Genomic DNA, 17,607 nt, shown 5'->3' with positions numbered 1-17,607 from the left:
AGGCAATCTTTCGAACGAACCAAACTTGTGATTTCTCCTCATGGCTCCTTTAAGAGTTACGCAAACAGAAAACGTTTGTTGCTACAACCATTGTAGTCGTTTCTTAAGAAATTGGTTCAGAAGATACCTGTTAAGTATCATAAGCCCTGCCACCAAAGAAAGTGTGTTGCCAAAACAAGAATAGTTATGGACTCAGCCGATGCAGTTGTTTAAACTACCAGCAGGGGACTACCAGCAGGGCAGACCAGTGGTAGTTCATTCTCGTCGGTGTCAGCGTAGCGTTGCAATCCGCGTCAGTGTAGAAGTTACAATTGCCTAAGTCTTAATCGACAAGAAGACGCTCATCGCTAACACAATTCTACTCATTGGCGTCGCAATCTTAGTTCATGCAGGGGGTTCCCGGAGAAAGGAAATTTTTTGGTTTATGATTAGTGTTGTTACCTGCTTCCACGTGAAGGTCGTCTACAGGACTACAACACTTCAGCTAATGTGACCGAAGCTTAAACTGCAAATCACTACATGCAATCACCTCCGGCGAATGCTGAAAGCGGTAAATGTTTACCAGGACGTTCGTCTCCCTCAGGCCTTCTCGTGGGCCTGACAATGTTGAAGCGAAAGCTACAAATGTTTGTTTCAGGCAATGAGTTCAAAAAATAGTCCAAACAAGTCGAAGTTGCGCTGGCCGAAGCGTGGGCCGAGGACCTTGCGCAAGGAGGAGCTCGATGCAGAAAGCCTGAGCACAAAATCGCGCCTAAGGGAAGGAAACCGCATGCGGTAGGCCAACCAGACGTGCGTCCTGAGAAATGGGGACGCAGCGCGCGCCAGAAATTGTCTACTTGGTCCTGCATACTCTGTAATCACCGTCCATATTTTTTTTCGCTGCACTTCAAACCATCGGAAATTGGAAACAGCTGAGGGCCAAAGAGCGTTAGGCTGCTGCCACACGTGCAATTCGAGCCGCCCTAATTGGTGTAAGCACCGACGGGAGCTAACAGTATGCTACGGGCGAAGGCTGGTGAGCGGAACGAGCATAGGATAGGGCTGTTCAAAATTTTGCTCACGTGACAATAAGCGCAGCAGATAAGTTCAACAGAGAATTTGTATGGATTAACAGAATCCTGAACTAAGCGGTCGCTATCACCTTCTTAGTAAATCCGAGTATCCCCTGTAATTTACTGCCTACGCCGTAGCTACGCGAACCCTGCCACTTTTCTAAGCGTGGTGGATTCGGAGATTTCTGCTATGATGAGCTACATAGAGTTGCAAAAACTGGAGAAATTCGCACTAAATGGCGTCAGGCTTGATCCACGCGAGCTAAGGTGCAGGATTTGTTTCTGCGGGAGCACTGAAGGACACATCCCTAGGCATTTGTACAAGTTTGAAACTCTTATATTATTTGTACCATCGTTTCTTTGCACTATGCTAGTAGTAGTCATTGTCATATGCATCAATATCGACGTGTTCCTCATGTCAAGCATTACGTGTGCGGTAGTGCTTCATGACAGCTGGGGCGCAGCGGTGGTTGGTACGTGCACAACGCACGCACGGCATTTCTGGAGTCGCGCGAGGTTCCGTGGAGCCGGTGTTGCGCCTGCTGGGTAGTTGTTGGTTCCTAGGCAACGCGAGGCGCTCATCGGGATTTTCGCCAGTCTATATGTGTTGCTAAAGCCACTGCGCGAGCCGACGACGCTGGGCGGACTACGCCAGGCACACGCTAACAAGCGTTCGGCATTTTATTTTTATTTCGATACGCTTCACACATGACGGGCAGCTACAACCGCTCCGCTTTTAAAAACACTTCCGCCCAAACAGTGTGCACAAGGGTTGTGCGCTGAGACCTGAGTAAAATTGCTACAGTGCTACCAGAAAGTAGTCGTAACGCTGTTCCAGGTTTTCAGGATATACTCCGTTGCTTCGAGCTTAAATGGCCAAGGAGAAGCCAGCCTTTATGGTTGTCGAGGTCACTTACCTATGCCAATTCCCGTTGGGATAAGCGGTTTTTCGAGCTCGTCTGTTGCGATGTGTCACTCCGCGTCAGTCGCTGCGCTTATAGCGCATTGACATTGCCCAAGATGTCAAGACCAGGTAGCAATATGTTCCCTCCAGGACACATAGACGGGGTAATGTGGAGCAAAAAAAATGCCGTCAATGAACCACGCAGCAACGGGGAAAACGGCCACTGTTGCATGACAGTCAGAGAATCAGAAGAAATATTGTTTCCTCCAGAACCGGCCGCAGTAGAGCGATGCGGGCATTCAAGCAGTGATAACACTGCTTGACTGAGCACAGTCATGCCTTAGTATGGCCTATCTTCAGGTAGCTTCTTGAAAGGGGCGAAGTCTATAGGAGGTGCGTGAAGCGATTAATAATTGCTATCCTAAACAGCAACCGTCCACGCACTGACGTGTATGTGCGTATTGAAAGGAGGAGAGGCAGCTGTCCTGTTTAAGGCAGGCAGGCAGCGATGACGCCAGATTCAAACAGACTTTTGTCACTAAGATATTTAACGCCCCACCTTAAAGGGATACTGAAGCACTTTTTACAAAAGACGGGCTTTTGCTCCCATTTTATTATTTTTCATACGGCTAACTCGAAAATCAAGTCAAAACTTGGCATAAACTATTAAAAAGCAATTAATTTTGGCTAAAATGAACAACGGGTGCCTAGGGGCATTTGGCGAACCTCACCGCCGTTCGTGATTGGTCAAGTCTTCGTGACGTCGTCCTGAGGACCCTCGAAGGAGGCAGAGCACGAAACGCGTTCCCAGCGGGTCGTCGCGGTAGAAAACGCTTTATTTGCATTTGTTTAATTCATCCCACGATGGCCAGTTCGAGTAGTGAGTTTATCGTACACCCGTACTGGTCGAGCCTCTCGCCCATGCACGAGCGGCGACGGCGACAAGTGCCGGCGACAATAACAACACTTCCGAGGAAAACGTGTCCCAACTGGCAACGTTCACCCGCCTGGGAAACCTTGACTTGGTACGTATTAAATGCATGTCAACACCTCAATACCGTGCGACGGCGACACAAACACGTCGGCCGATAGAAAGTCGCCGTAGTGTGACTGACTCGCCGACCGAAGAAGCCAACAAAATCGGTCACCCGACCGGTCGCCCGACGCGTCGTCGGGTATCGACCGAGAAGCGAAAACTGCTCCCCGACAACCTTCGTGCCGCAATGAATGCGGCTCTATTTTGATATTTTTTGGAGTGTAATAAACTCAGTAAGGTCCACGAAGCCCATGCAACTCAACACTAGCGCAAATGCAATCCGTATTTTGGCTTTCGACGCTTCGGCTGTGCTCTTCGGCGACGCCGCTACCCCGGAGCTGCAAGCTGTAAATGCGTGTGTGATCTGCTCGCCTGTAGAAAATGTAAGGTCCGTTTCGTGCAGAAGAAGAGTTACGTAGGGTAATTTGGGTAATAAGGAATCAATATCGGCGGAGGTTTTTAACGTGAAACGTAAAACCAAAGTACGGCAAGCACTACCCCCGCAGTGGGAAATCGCAGTCGCAGCCGCGCGCACAAACGTTTGCGAGCGCTTTCGCGAAGCAGCGGAGTTGATGGCGATAAGCTACTGTGGGGGCTTCGGGGAACCTTGCTGTGCAAGCGCTATGTAAGAAATTTCATTTTACCAGTCAGGAATTCTGTAAACCAGCTAGTAAACACCGACGTATGACACGGAAGGATCGGCCTCCATGTATTACCCAGGCTATTTCGCAACTAGTCAGCGTTTGTGCGGTGGCGCTGTGCTCACGCGCGTCCCGCCCGTGCGCTCAACTTTGCGGGTTCAATTCCCGAAAAAGTCAGTTTTTTTAGGGGTTTTTTGAAGGGGTATGGTTTGCGTATCCAATTTGTGAATCATCTTCTGCGCTGAATTTGAGAAGCAACTACCTTTGCAATGAAAAATTTCCTTCGAAACAGCGAGTGGCGTCTTGAGCCACAACAATTACTTCCCTTTTCTTGCACCGTGTTTCTCGAAAATGCGGTACCATGGTGCATAGTAAAGCCTTCTTTTTTAGAGGAGATTAAATTTCCTCTGACGTACGCACTAATTTATATGCAAATTTTAAGTGCTCCAGAGGACTTTTCGCCGGGGGTTCATCCATAACATTCATATTATTACTGCCGCGGCAGCAGCGCACAGCTCTTTTTTCTTTGTCCGTGATCCAACAAGAAGTTGAGGAGTACATACAGTACAAGCAGCGCACACGCCAGTACGCACCAACGGCTTCAGTCGTGCAGCGGCGACACGATACTCCAATTTTCGTTAGAGAAAGAAAGATCCCCGGAGGAGAGGCGAGGCGGCGGAGTCGGCCGTCGCAGGGCCGTCGGTGTGGGGCGTCGCGCGGCCGTCGGTGTGGTGTGACAAGCGCGTCGGCCGACACGCGCTACCGAGCGCTACCGTGCGCAACAGAGCGCGGGTGAGGTCGTAGTACAGCCGCTCCTCACAGCTTTTTTAAAGACGATAGTCTTTCTTGGGCTACTTAAACGCAGAAATTTTGGTCTGTCTGTCTGTCTGTCTGTCTGTGACTTGATTCAGCCACCCGGCCAAAGTAAAACAAAGTTTGCGCAATAGTCTTATATAGTCACAGCTAAATCTACCCGTCTAAGTCGGGTGTAATGTTCATACCTGTCCACATTGTTGAAGAAGAACAAGACATTACTCAAATATAACACGACAAATTATTACAGAAGTGATGTTTGCAGTGTTCCTTTATAAAAAATCTTACATGCTTGACTTTGGCTAAATTAAATACTTCATCAACTCCAGAAAAAAAATTCACTTCGCCGTCGCCTGCTGTCGTCCGCGCCACTATAGCTTCTTGCAGCGTTTTAAGGAATCAATCGGCAACAGTTACGAAAGGTTCCACTAGATAGGTTCCAGGTTCTGCTTGCAACGCCCGTGGAGTAGAGAAACGCGGTTCTATAAACGTTGAAGTAGGGCGCCTCGATTCACGTGCGTCTTCGCCGTACGGCAGCGTTGGCATCGAGAAGCCCGGTTTGGAGCAGTGGAACGCGGGAAATTTGAAATGATTTAAGCAAACCTTTGGCGTCTTTACCTTGGGAGGAGCGCGACGCAAGAGGAACAACATGAGAGGTGAGCGGGAAAGCAAAGGGAGGTATTTACTTGGCAAAAGTCGATAAAGACTATCGTCTTTTGACGACATTTGCAATGAAAGAAGCAGATACGCGACCAATTCTTTTTTGCGACGTCACCACTGCTGTTCCAGATTTTAGTGCCGATATCCCGCCGCTGGGGCTTTTGTAACTGCAGTGGCGTCATCACTTAGTTCAGCATGAGCTATATTGATACGCTTTGGACAGTAGTGGCCCCTTCTAAGGCACTCATTACACGATAAGCAGGTTTTCATAACAGGTGCTCATGCGCGCACTGCGTTACAATGACCGACGAAGAAGATTGCTGCTGTTGCCCGGAGATACGGGAGGTTCGAGAGAGGCAAAGGCACCCCAGGTGCGCCACAACCACCAGAAAACTCAAAAATGTGGGCCTCTACAGGGCTGTGCTGGAGGTTGCACTTCGACCGAATGGTACCCCGATACTGCATAGAAGCAGCCTGTCTGGGAATGTCTGGAACACAACACACTCGCCTTTGTGGGCTTAAAGCGTTCCCTCTTTACAGTAGCAACCCACTGAGCAGCTAGTTTCGGCTCCCGCGGGAAGCTGTGAAAGACCACTTTATCGCGCCCATAGGTGATGTTGCAACCGAATGCCGAGCAGAACCTCGGCGTGGTTACTCCGCTTCCCCGGCACGATTGTGAAGCAGTACAACGCAGCACTGAAAAAGTTTCCACTACTAGTTGCTAAATAAAAACAAAGCACAGCACGGGGCCCAGGAAAGCTAACGCTGGCGGACGGCACGCTGAGAAAGGCAGCAGCACGGGCCGAACACTTGCCGCGGCTCCCGATCGCTCCTCACGACGACGTCACCATGACCGCTTTCCCACTCGGGCCGTCCTCCTCCCCTGCGCTGTGCGCGTCGCGGGGGCATGGCGATGGCGCTTCTTTATTCGCCTATTACGCGACTATTTCAACCAAAAAAAAAAGAAAAACACCTCGTAGGTAAGGTATTTAATGTCAACGCTTCCGAATGTCTGTGTAATCAGCAGATTGAAAACTGCCACAGTTTCCATTTAATACTAAAGAAAAGAAAATTGCGACCTTCGCAATTGATGTACGAAGACTGAGAAAACAGCGGAGCTCGTCGTATCCTTATCTCTGACTTTGCTCTTCTTGGGTAGGCCCCTTTTTTTACAAAAAGACGGTTACAGGCCGAAGCTTTCTTCACGAAAAGCGAGTCAAATCAAACATCACAGTTACCCACATCAAATTCCAAATTCCAAACTGCCGAAGAATGAAGTCACAGTCAACTTCAAGTAAGCCAAAGTCCACAGCCAACCAACGCCCGCGCTCGCATCGTATCGTAACGTGGCTCGTATTAGCTCCCGCTTTTTAAAGACGAGAGTCTTTCTTAAGCTACTTAAACCCAGAAATTTCTGTCTGTCGGTCTGTCTGTCCGTCTGTCTGTCTGTGACTCGATTCAGCCGCCCTTTTTTTTATTGCCTTCTTTGACGGGATGACAAAACAAAAACACACGTAACTGATAATGTGTACACTTAATACTCAATACAAGCACTAGAACTGCAGCCGTTCTTGGACAAGCAAGGTGATTTCAATATTCTTTCATTACCAACAATGCTTCAATTGTGGGTAGCCACTCTGGTTTATAGGGCTGAAGCTTCTGTATCTGCCCAAAAGAACCTATTTACCCTTTGAAGTATTGTCTGATGAGGCTGGCACCTGGGTCGGAGTAGCGTACTGCTATCCTATTTATCCAGATGCTATGTAGTCCATACAGCATAATTGTGTCAGGCGGCACACCGTCCTCATTTTCAACGTTCAAAAACCTAATACCGTAAGCATCCACAGGAAAATCTTTTTTGAGTGTTCGCTGGAGGATGTCCCAACAGAACACCGCTCCCCAAGAGTCCAAGAACACCTGCTCAATTGTTTCTCGCCCTCGACGCAGAAAACAGTGCACACCCCATGGCACAAACTATCCCTTTTCCTCCATCCAGGTCTTTACTTCCAGTGTTCCAGTATGGAGTTTAAAAAAGAAGGATTTCACTCCACCAAGGACCGTCATGCTTTTCACTCGCTTACGTACATCTCTCAGGCCTTAAATTACACTTGCTGCGGTATATTGGCACTGGCAATACACTCTCGACGATATCTTTGTACAGTTTCTTCCGACACATCCCGCTTAAGTACTCTAAAGAAAAACGCACTGAAAGAAATATGTATGACCACACCACCTCCTTAAAATATCCACGTACAGTTCCCCTCATACACTCAGAGCTCACAACAAATTCAGGCAAAAGTCTTCCAAGTCGCAGCTGACACACCGCCCCAAGAAACGCGCCTTCAAAATCACGAAGAATCAGAAATCTATTGACCACTTGCCTTAAAAATAAGTGCAAGAAACCAAGTCCGCCTTCACGCCCTTTCCGAAAGAGGTTCGTTCTGTTCGTTCTTTGCCATGATGAACTCCAGACAAACACGGCGTACACACGATGAAATGTCTGAATATTGTCCCTTGAACAATGCAAAACTTGCATTTTATACCAGAGCTTGATTATAAAAAACAATTTGCAAACTGTGGCTCCCGCAACCATTGATAAACCCCACCCTTTCCACTTCTCTGTCTCGATTGAGACACCCGGACAAAGTGAAACTGATATTGCGCAATAGTCTTATGTAGTCACAGCCAAATGTAAGCGTCTAACGATTGGTTTACTGTGTTGCAATAGAACTGCCGCTTCTTCAATAGCAAACGCAGCCAGCTGGCTCTCTATCTCACTGTAACTACCCCGGACGTTATAGCGCTGCAGAAAACGGATACACCTAACCCAACCCTCTCGGATTACGCTCCATATACGCACGACCCACTTCACCGGACGGCTATCCTCATGCATAATTCCCTACCGGCGCCGCCTCATCCTCTGAGACAAGATGTACCGAACCCATTCGCGGAGCTCGTACCCCAGCAACCTTGTAATCCCAGCGCCTGAATCCTCAATATCTACAGCCCACCCAGCAACAGCCTCCAGTCAATTGACGCATTGCTACATGCGGCCACTCGGATTTCAAAACAGGACCGTCTCATTGTACTGGAAGACTTTAACGCTCCGCATCAAGCATGGGGGTACGCAAGGGACACCAAAAAGGGCACGGCCCTCGTAATAGCAACTCACAACCACAACCTAGTATTTCACAATGATCTCTCGTTCCCCACCCGCACTGGTAACAGCGTGACAAGAGACACAATACCCGACCTCACCTGGACTCGCCACTGTACAAATGCGACGTGGACCTGCCACTCAGAAAATCTTGGCAGTGTCCACTACCTCATCACGCTGCAACTTCCCATGCGCAAGAGACCTGCATGCCGAGGCACGGCCAATCCTTCCGGAAAGATAAAGCTGCACTGCCACCCATTCTTGAAAATCTCTCCACTTGGACAGAGGCCCCAGGCCAAAAAGCACAAGAACACACCAAAGACATAACGCTAACCGATGGCCATCCTGCAGCCGACACACATTTACTTCACATCTGTGAATCCCGCAGAAGCCTTATCAAACGGTGGAAGCACCAAAGCCACAATAAGAAACTTCGGAAACGTATTGCCCTCCTCTCCCGCCAAGCACAATAGTACGCAACCACGCTGTACAAGCAAAACTTGCCACTCATTCTGCGACCAACCTAAAGGAACTTTAAGCACCAATAAGACTTGGCACCTACTCCGCCACCTGCTAGACAGTGCCAATTCGCGTACTCAAGGCAATCACCAAATACAGCGACTAATACGCAACAGCTCCCTCCATTCCTGCGAGCTCCTCCACACCATCCAAACTAACCTTTTTGGCTCACCCACAACCCATCCTCCCGCTTCCACTCAGGGATATACTGGTCAACCCAACTCTATTCTTGATGCCCCAACCTCAAACGCAATACTGCACCAGGCAAGGATCGCATCACAAACCGCATCCTCCGCAACCTGGATACTGCAGACATAGAATCGCTGCTACAACTCTTTAACCATCACTGGGAAACAGGAACTCTCCCAGAGCAATGGCGACATTCGGAGATAACACTTATTCCTAAACCAAACAAACCCCCTTCGACAACACGACTCCGTCCTATCGCGTTGACCTCATGCATCGGAAAGTTGCTTGAACACCTGGTTCACCAACGACTTACTAACCACCTCGAAGAACGCAACCTCTATCCCCTTACCATCTTCGGATTTCGACAAAAGCCGTCCACGCAAGATGTCCTCCTACCACTTAAGGAACAGGTGCTCGACCAGCTTAGCCATACAACGCCACGGGCAATCTTAGGCCTTGATGTAACAGGAGCTTTTGATTATGTTACACACCAAGCAATGTTGGATACCCTCAACAGCACCAACTGTGGCCCCCAACCTATAACTATGACAAAGCATTTCTCAGCAAACTCACGGCAACCACCAAGCTCGGTTCACTCACCTCACCAACTCTCAACACGCCCCAAGGGGACACCTGACTCCCTGACCAAGGGGACACCTGATATGTTGACTCCCATACCACAACATATGCACCCCACCTACAACCGAGGCCGGCGGGAGGCTCGAGTCCGTTACATCAATAAGAAATATGAAGCCAACCCTCAGGTTCGTTACACAAACTTCGCCCATGAACTCACATCAACCCGCACCACCCTTGTCGCTCTCAACTCCACAGGGCAAATTGCAACTGTGGCTACATACCACTCAAGCAAGGTCGACACTGCCGAAGCCCTAGCAATCGCCCACGCCGCAACAATCAACTCAAACCTTCACCCCCCAGCAATCATCTCCGAATCCCAACAGGGCTGCCGCCTCTACTAAGCAGGACTTGCCCCACCTCAGGCCATCGCTCTCCTACAACGGCTGCCCGAAGATCTTACAATCACACGCATTTGGAAACCTGATGACGCTGGACTCCCAGGGAATGAAGCAGCGCATGGTGCCGCCCGAGCGCTTCACTCCCGGGCATTCCCATCCAAGGAATCGGCGACCCGGACACCTCAATTTTCCCCACCTGACTTACTCACACCCTTCGACACCACTTCCAATGCCCTTCTATCTCACTATACCCACACACGAAGAACATACACTCCTCCTCATCACACGCTCACCAACTACGAATCTTACACATACCGCCGACTACAAACTGGCACATTCTTCAATCACGCCATCCTACACCACATCGCCCCTACCATCTACCCTTGCTACTGCCAGCCCTGCAATACCCCTCTCACCACTTACCATGTAGTATTCTCCTTCCCATACTCACCTAACCCTCTACCCTCCACTTCCTTGGAGCAGTGGGAGACTGAGCTGACCAGCCCGCACCCAGGCCGCCAGCAGGCCCTGGTCTCCCGGGCTCTCCTGTCAGCGCGGTCACGAGGCGTTCTGGACTAAGGAGGCTTCCCACACCCCTTCCGCTTCCCCTGTTGCTCCAGTACACTTTCACCACCATCACCATTGCTGAGTTCCCCTAACGCGCTCGTAGGACAATCGGATAGACAGCGGTTTCATAACGCGAGGGTTCCAGGTTCGATTCAGACCACGAGTTTTTAAAGGCGAAGCTGTTTAGAAAATCGTAATTTTGCATGTCCGTTGTTAAAAATACAAAGAAATTTCCTAGCCCGTGCACGCGTGAGCGTGCCTCGCTGCGACCGCCTGGCAGTTATACACAACCAAGAAAATGCCTAGCGCTCGTGCGTGCTTGCCTCCCAAAGATATCTCAGAATTCCCGGCGCACATTTATTACGCCTAGCATAACTAAGGATATTTGCAAAGACGGGCCGAAAAAAACACTCCAGCGTTCGCCATAATCGCGGCAACACTTGCTCGGAGTGAGAGAGACAGGTCATAGCGTACGCCGCTCCAACGTAATGTCTAATGATTATCATTTACTAAATAATTTAAGGAAGCTCACACTTATAGCAAAAATTATGCACTAAGGGTGGTTGCGGCAGCAAAGAAGAAGCACATCGGCTGCCATCGTTAATTTAAACCATCATGGTGGTGCACAAAGATGCGTACACCTTCGTTACCTTCACGTTTTACGCGTTAGTATGAGCTTCCTTCATTTTTCTTAACAGCGGAGCTCTTGTTGCTTGCCATAAAGTGTGCCACATCATCGGGAAACCCAAAGTTATAGTTACTTTCGCGGTTTACCGCGCACGTGAGCACACGACTTACGAGGAGCGCCCAGCGTCGTTCAGGCTTGCGCGTGGCCCTGCAAAACTTACTGAGGCAACAGTTAACGTGCGTCAACGCCTCAAGGGGGGAGACAAGACACCTCGTGCCACAGACTCTCAGTTCACGAAACCGGTTGCCGCGAGTTCGGGCGCGAGCTGACGCATTCCATTTTTAAAGAAATGCGAAAGACTGGAAAAAACTATCCTGGACCGCCAGTCATGCATGGGGAAGACGACGATTTTCATGGATATGACGATGGATATGACCCCGGATCATGTGAAGAAACAATTTAAACGTATTGCAATGCGTGCTGGTGTGTCCTTCAGTGATTAGAAACAGAGAAATCCTCGAGCTTCGCTGTGGCCCAAGCTCCGCGTACTTCGTGCAAGCTTCAACAATTTTTTTTTCTTGAGGCGCGCATAACTACGACTTCCTCGTGGGCTCCTTACCTCATCGACACTTTTTCTCACACTTCTTGTCCTAGCATTTTTCTCCTCTCCACTTTGTTGCCCCGAGTTTTGAGCTATGCCATGCATGCATGGAAGGCAAGCTTAAACAGCTCCGCTGTTAGAAATTTCGGCCCAAAAATAAAAGTAAACAGATATGGCAAGAGCCGCATCTATCGTTTCTTGCCGCGGCAAGGCTGAGAGCGCTTGATCTGTGACACTGGAAAGCTTCTGCTTGCAAGTATCAGGATCTGACAAATCATCACAATTATAGAGCGCGGTCAAAAGCGGGACAGATTCTTTAGGGTACACGATCAATCTTACTATATCGGCGTTTCATCAAAGCCAGCGTACTTGAACGATGCCTCGAAAAGTGTAGTATATTGGGACGGCACGGGGAAGACACGCATGTCAACTATCTGCCCAGTGTGATTAGTGATAGTTCTCCACTTGATTTGTTTTGTCACCAGGTAAGCCAATGGTGTGAACGCTTACCCAATAAAACTTCCTGGCCAGAAACGCTGGAAGATTGACAGTATCCTTGGAGAAACGTTTTGTTTTCTTTTTTGTTTGAAGGAAGAATACCGAGTGATCGACGCTGTGGCAGTCGTATAAGCATATGGGCTCACTAAAAGCGATTATTTTTTTATCAGAGAGACTTCGAGTAGCGCGCTAAATACTGTTCATAACGAAATGAGAAGTTGTAAAAACATTTCAAAAAACGGCACCCCTCGCTTTTTTTGTCAAGGCTGGCTGGTGTGCATGTAAAAAAAAAGGAAAACAAATTATGCATACCAGGGACTATATCCTCAACCTGCAGCATTGTGTTGTGTAAAATTGCTGTCACGTCGAAGAAACGTAAGCACCGTATGATAAGCGCGTAGAATATTTCCGAATAAAATCTGGATAACACACTGTCATATAAATTAAACGCTAGCTCTGGACTAGCAACCAAGCCAAAACAATTTTGTGGCCTCTTATTGCCACTCACTGAGTGTGTGAAAGGGTAACGAGAAGTTTGGACCTACTAACCAGGTTTATCTGCGTTCCTACCATCACGTAACGTTTTTGTAATCCTATACTCGGTGACAACTTAAGAACGGCACCCGAAGTTGCCGCTGTGCCTTATCACCGTAGCCGGATGTTTCTCCACGTGGCGCAAGTAGGGCGTTACTGGAAATATTTTGAACTTGGCGTGAGCAGTTCTCGTGATTTTTTGGACTTATTATGCTTATAAACGATTCCAGTGACGACAAACAAACTGCGTGAGACAAGGCAGACGATATCACGCATTCATAGCAAACCCCTTTCAAAACGCGCGCGCACTGACGTCCCGGGTCCGGTGCTTTGGAGGAGTGATACACTACATGAGGTGGTGCCGTTCTCGAGTTGTAACCGAGTATAGCAGTGGAATGCTGAAACACGCAAGCTTCAGAAGAACAAGGGAAGGAATGGAAGAAATTCACAAAGCTCTTCGCAGGCAGAGCATTATTTGTAATGGTGGTTTGTAACTCGATGCGCCTGGGCGCAGTCGGTTCGCCGTGAAATGTGAGGCAAGGTGTAACGAAATTACGAACAGCTTCCGCGGTAGGTAAGGAATTTTCATTCTCCTCCTGTGACACACATAGGTACAAAACACTCGTGGTTACAGACTATCTCACGTACACACCTACGCTCCTTCCGTTAAATTTCAGAATGTCCTGCCTTGCTGGTAATAAAAAAGATACACTTTCCACAAAATTAATCAAGAACTGCCTTTAGTAATTGCACAAACGCAGGTACACGGAGAGTGCACTCCGTGGTACAAGAACTTTGCGCTGGCAGGGAGCCAGTGTCCTATGGGAAGGGGGGGGGGACAATTAGTTTCCCATAGGCACCCGCGGGCTTTACACAAGATGTTTCGTTTACACAAGACGTTTACACCAGAAGATGTTTGCACAGGAAGATGTCTACAGAAGATGCTTACACAATATGTTTACACAGGAAGATGGTTGCACATGACGTTTCTACCTTTGGACAGACAAGGCACAAATACAAAGCATTTGCGGTTTCTTGGCTTTACCACGTACAGCTGTTTGGCCCGCCTGTTTCATTTGGGTGCACCAAAACTTACTGAATAACGTTGGAAATAACCACTATTTACAGAATGTAGTTGGGACCGACTTTACCCGTAGCTACCCAAGCACCCGGCTTACATCTGCAACACATTACTTACATCTGGGAAGACAAACACTTTGCAGCAGAATAGGGCAACAAGTACCCGGGTTGTAGGAGGACAGCCTCCCTGCCCCAGGTGCCTGAGACTTTTACAAGCCTCCCCTGTCCCATTGTCTGCCAACTTATGTTCCTGTGAAACACCACACGTGTATTGGAGTGCAACTCAAGTGCACTCGCCCGTTTTGGACCTCGATGAAAGGACAAGACCATTTTCGCAGGAACTCTTTGTCCCCCAAGAAGAAGAGCTCCTCTTCCAGGTTTTCGGTTACTTTCGTGTGCATGTGAATCGTTCTTGGAAACAGCTTTGCTAATTTGCACTTTCCAGCAACGGTGACACCGGCGCGCGCCTTTTTTCCGGAGCTGTTGGTAGATGATCGGCGTCCCGTTTGAAGGCAGCCGGAGCGTTCGGAAATGTGGGGATAGAGACCGCAAAACCAAAAAGCAATCGAATGTGCTGTGTGCTGCAGTAAAGAAATCTCTCAGTGCCGGGAAAAGCCAGCTTTCATTTATTTATTTATTTATTTATAATACCCTCAGGGCCAAATGGCATTACAGAGGGGAGTGGATTACATTGAATAAACACATGGTACATGGTGGGGAGGAAAAAATACAGAGTTAGTACGATTACAAGCAAAAGTCAGCGTACAAACACAATACATTAAATAGATCCTGCGTATACAATGATAGCTACGGTTTCACGGAAAAGATGGTTGTCATGAATAGCAACAATTTCAGGGGGAAGGTGGTTCCATTCGCGAGAAGAACGAGGCAAGAACGACTGCGCAGCTGTGTTAGTACGATAGGTGATAATTCCAACCTTGTGATGGTGATCGACGCGGTGGGAAAAATACTGGGGCTGCGAAATGAGTTCGTCGCGCAAGGTGGGGTGGTGATACAATTTATGAAAAGTTGATAGGCGGGATACTTTTCTTCGAAGTGACAGAGTAGGCAGAGACAGATTATTTTTCATTGCAGATATACTAGCAGTGCGATTGTAGTTCGAAAATATGAAACGTGTGGAATTATTCTGAACTAGCTCAAGCGAAGTAACTAAGTTAACGTGGCTGGGATCCCAAACCGAAGAAGCATATTCTAGTTTAGGTCGTACTAATGTTTTGTACAGGGTTAATTTCAATGAAGATGGAGCTTTGGAAAAGTTACGGCGTAGATACCAGAGCGTGCGGTTAGCGTTGTTGATTATCTGTTCGATGTGCAGTGCCCAGGAGAGATTGGCTGTTATGTGGACGCCTAAGTACTTGTACGAGGTAGTAGATTCAAGAGGTATGTCGCTTAAGTAGTAAGTAAATTGACTGCAAACACTGCGGGACACGCGCATAACTTTACATTTGTTTATGTTCAATTCCATTAACCATGTACGGCACCAGTTAGCAACAGTGTTAAGGTCTGATTGAAGAGTACACGAATCAATTATGTTATTTACCTCACGAAAAATAACGCAATCATCAGCAAATAAATGAATACTGGATTTAATGTGACAGGGGAGGTCATTAATATAAATTAGAAATAAGAGAGGCCCAATTACCGATCCCTGAGGAACGCTGGAGTGTACTTCGGTAAAACAAGAATTATACCCGTTAGCGTAAACAAATTGTGAGCGATTTGTGAGAAAACATTCAATCCATTTAAACACGTTATGATCAAGATTAAGTTGGCATAGTTTGTGAAGTAACAGTTTATGACAGACCTTATCGAATGCTTTAGAAAAATCCAAAAAGATGCAATCAGCTTGCGATGAGTTGTCCAAAATGCGGTGTAATCTATTAGTAAAAGATATCAGTTGTGTATCACAGGAGTATGATTTGCGAAAGCCGTGCTGAGATGACGTGAAGAAGGAATTACTTTCAAGAAAATTAACAAGGTTCGTGAATATTATGTGTTCTAATAGCTTACAGCACGTACTGGTGAGGGAAAGGGGCGATAATTAGCAGGAGAATTTTTATTACCAGATTTATGAATAGGAACCGCTTTTCCAATTTTCCATTCAGATGGGAGAGTAGAAGTGTCGAGCGATTGTTGGAATATCTTGGCTAATATGATGGAACTAATTTCTACAGTATTTCTTAAAAATTTACTACTAATCGAATCATAACCAGGGGAAGAATGGTTGCTTAATTTGTTGATAAGGGAAGCGATACCAGAAACATCTACTAAAATTGGTGGCATGGGGAGGTGATTGTAGCAAGAGGTGGAAGGAAGTGGAACATCAGATGTTTTTGTAAACTGCGCCGCAAATGCGTTGTTGAGGGCTGTTGCACAGGGATTTATGGGAACTGTGTCACCAGATGAGTCTTTCAATAAGATTGAATCATCTTTTGGAGGATTGATAACCCGCCAAAACTTTTTTACATTTGTTTTTAACATTGACGGCAATATGTTAGAAACGAAGTTATCTTTAGCTTGTTTGAGTGCCCTGACGTAAATACTAGATGCGATTTTATAAGTGGCCCATCGTTCGTTAGTTGGCGAGCGCTTAGCTGAACGGTAAAGGCGTTTTTTCTTGTTAGACAGGCGTTTGATAGTGGTATTATACCATGGCGATTGTGAGTGACTAGCAATGGTGTAGGTTGGTATGTGCTTTACGGTGAGGCGATGAACTTCGGCAGCAAACATATCCCAGTTCGACTGAACGGAACGGTTGTTAAAATCGGTCAGAAAGACGTCAATAAATTCAGACAATTCACGATTGATAGCATCGAAGTTAGCTTTTTTGTAATCGCAAATAGTTTTTTTCGTTCTGGTGGTTTTAGGAGGGGTTGCATGTAAGTCAAATGTGAGCAATGAGTGGTCACTAATACCTGGTAAACAGGTAATGGTTGAAGCATAGTCTGGATGGGTGGATAGAATCAAATCAAGGGTGTTTGTCGTGGTAATTGAGACTCGGGTGGGTTCGGTAACTAACTGTGACAAAGAGAAGACGGAACAAAAATCTAGGAAATCTTTAGAAAGCGCCGAAGAGGGCGATAAAACCGGAGGGGAAGTATTCCATTTGATATTTGGGAGGTTAAAATCGCCAAGAAGGAACAATGGATACGATGGAAATCGACTAATAATATTAACGGAATCATGCAGTTCGTTAACGAACGTAGAGGACGAAGATGGCGAACGGTAGCACACACCTATGATTATTTTGAGATGACCGAGCGTTAGTAACGAGAAAACTATTTCTAGGTCACTGTTCACATGAATGGGAGACGAAGGAATGTCTCGCGAAACAGCTAGCAAGACTCCGCCTCCTCGGCGTTCCGTTCTGTCGCATCGATACACTGTGAAATTTGAAGCATTTACGAAAATTTCCGAGTCACGCACGTGCTCAGGAAGCCAAGTTTCAGTTAATGCGATTATGTGTGCAGAACATGAGTCTATTGCGCTTGATAACGAGTTGTGTTTGTTTAGAATGCTTCTTATGTTTGTGAAAAGTACAGAAACACGAGGCGTAGTCTGTCGGCCACTGCCCCTTGCGTTTTCCTACGGTGACGTTCGTGGCAAAGTGTCGTCAGTAGGACCCGAGCTTCGGCTATTTGAAGGAAGTTCTTCGATGCTATCGCTAGCTGCATTATAAATGCATATCTTGCGGTTGAGATGCAGTTTAGTGTAGCGCAGTTGAAAATCG

Source organism: Haemaphysalis longicornis, unplaced genomic scaffold (genome assembly GCF_048455015.1).
Source record: "Haemaphysalis longicornis isolate Haplotype H1 unplaced genomic scaffold, Haemaphysalis longicornis Haplotype H1 scaffold_8, whole genome shotgun sequence".
NCBI lineage: Eukaryota > Metazoa > Arthropoda > Arachnida > Ixodida > Ixodidae > Haemaphysalis > Haemaphysalis longicornis.
The sequence above is the reverse complement of the archived record's forward strand: the minus strand, read 5'-3'. Positions refer to the sequence as shown.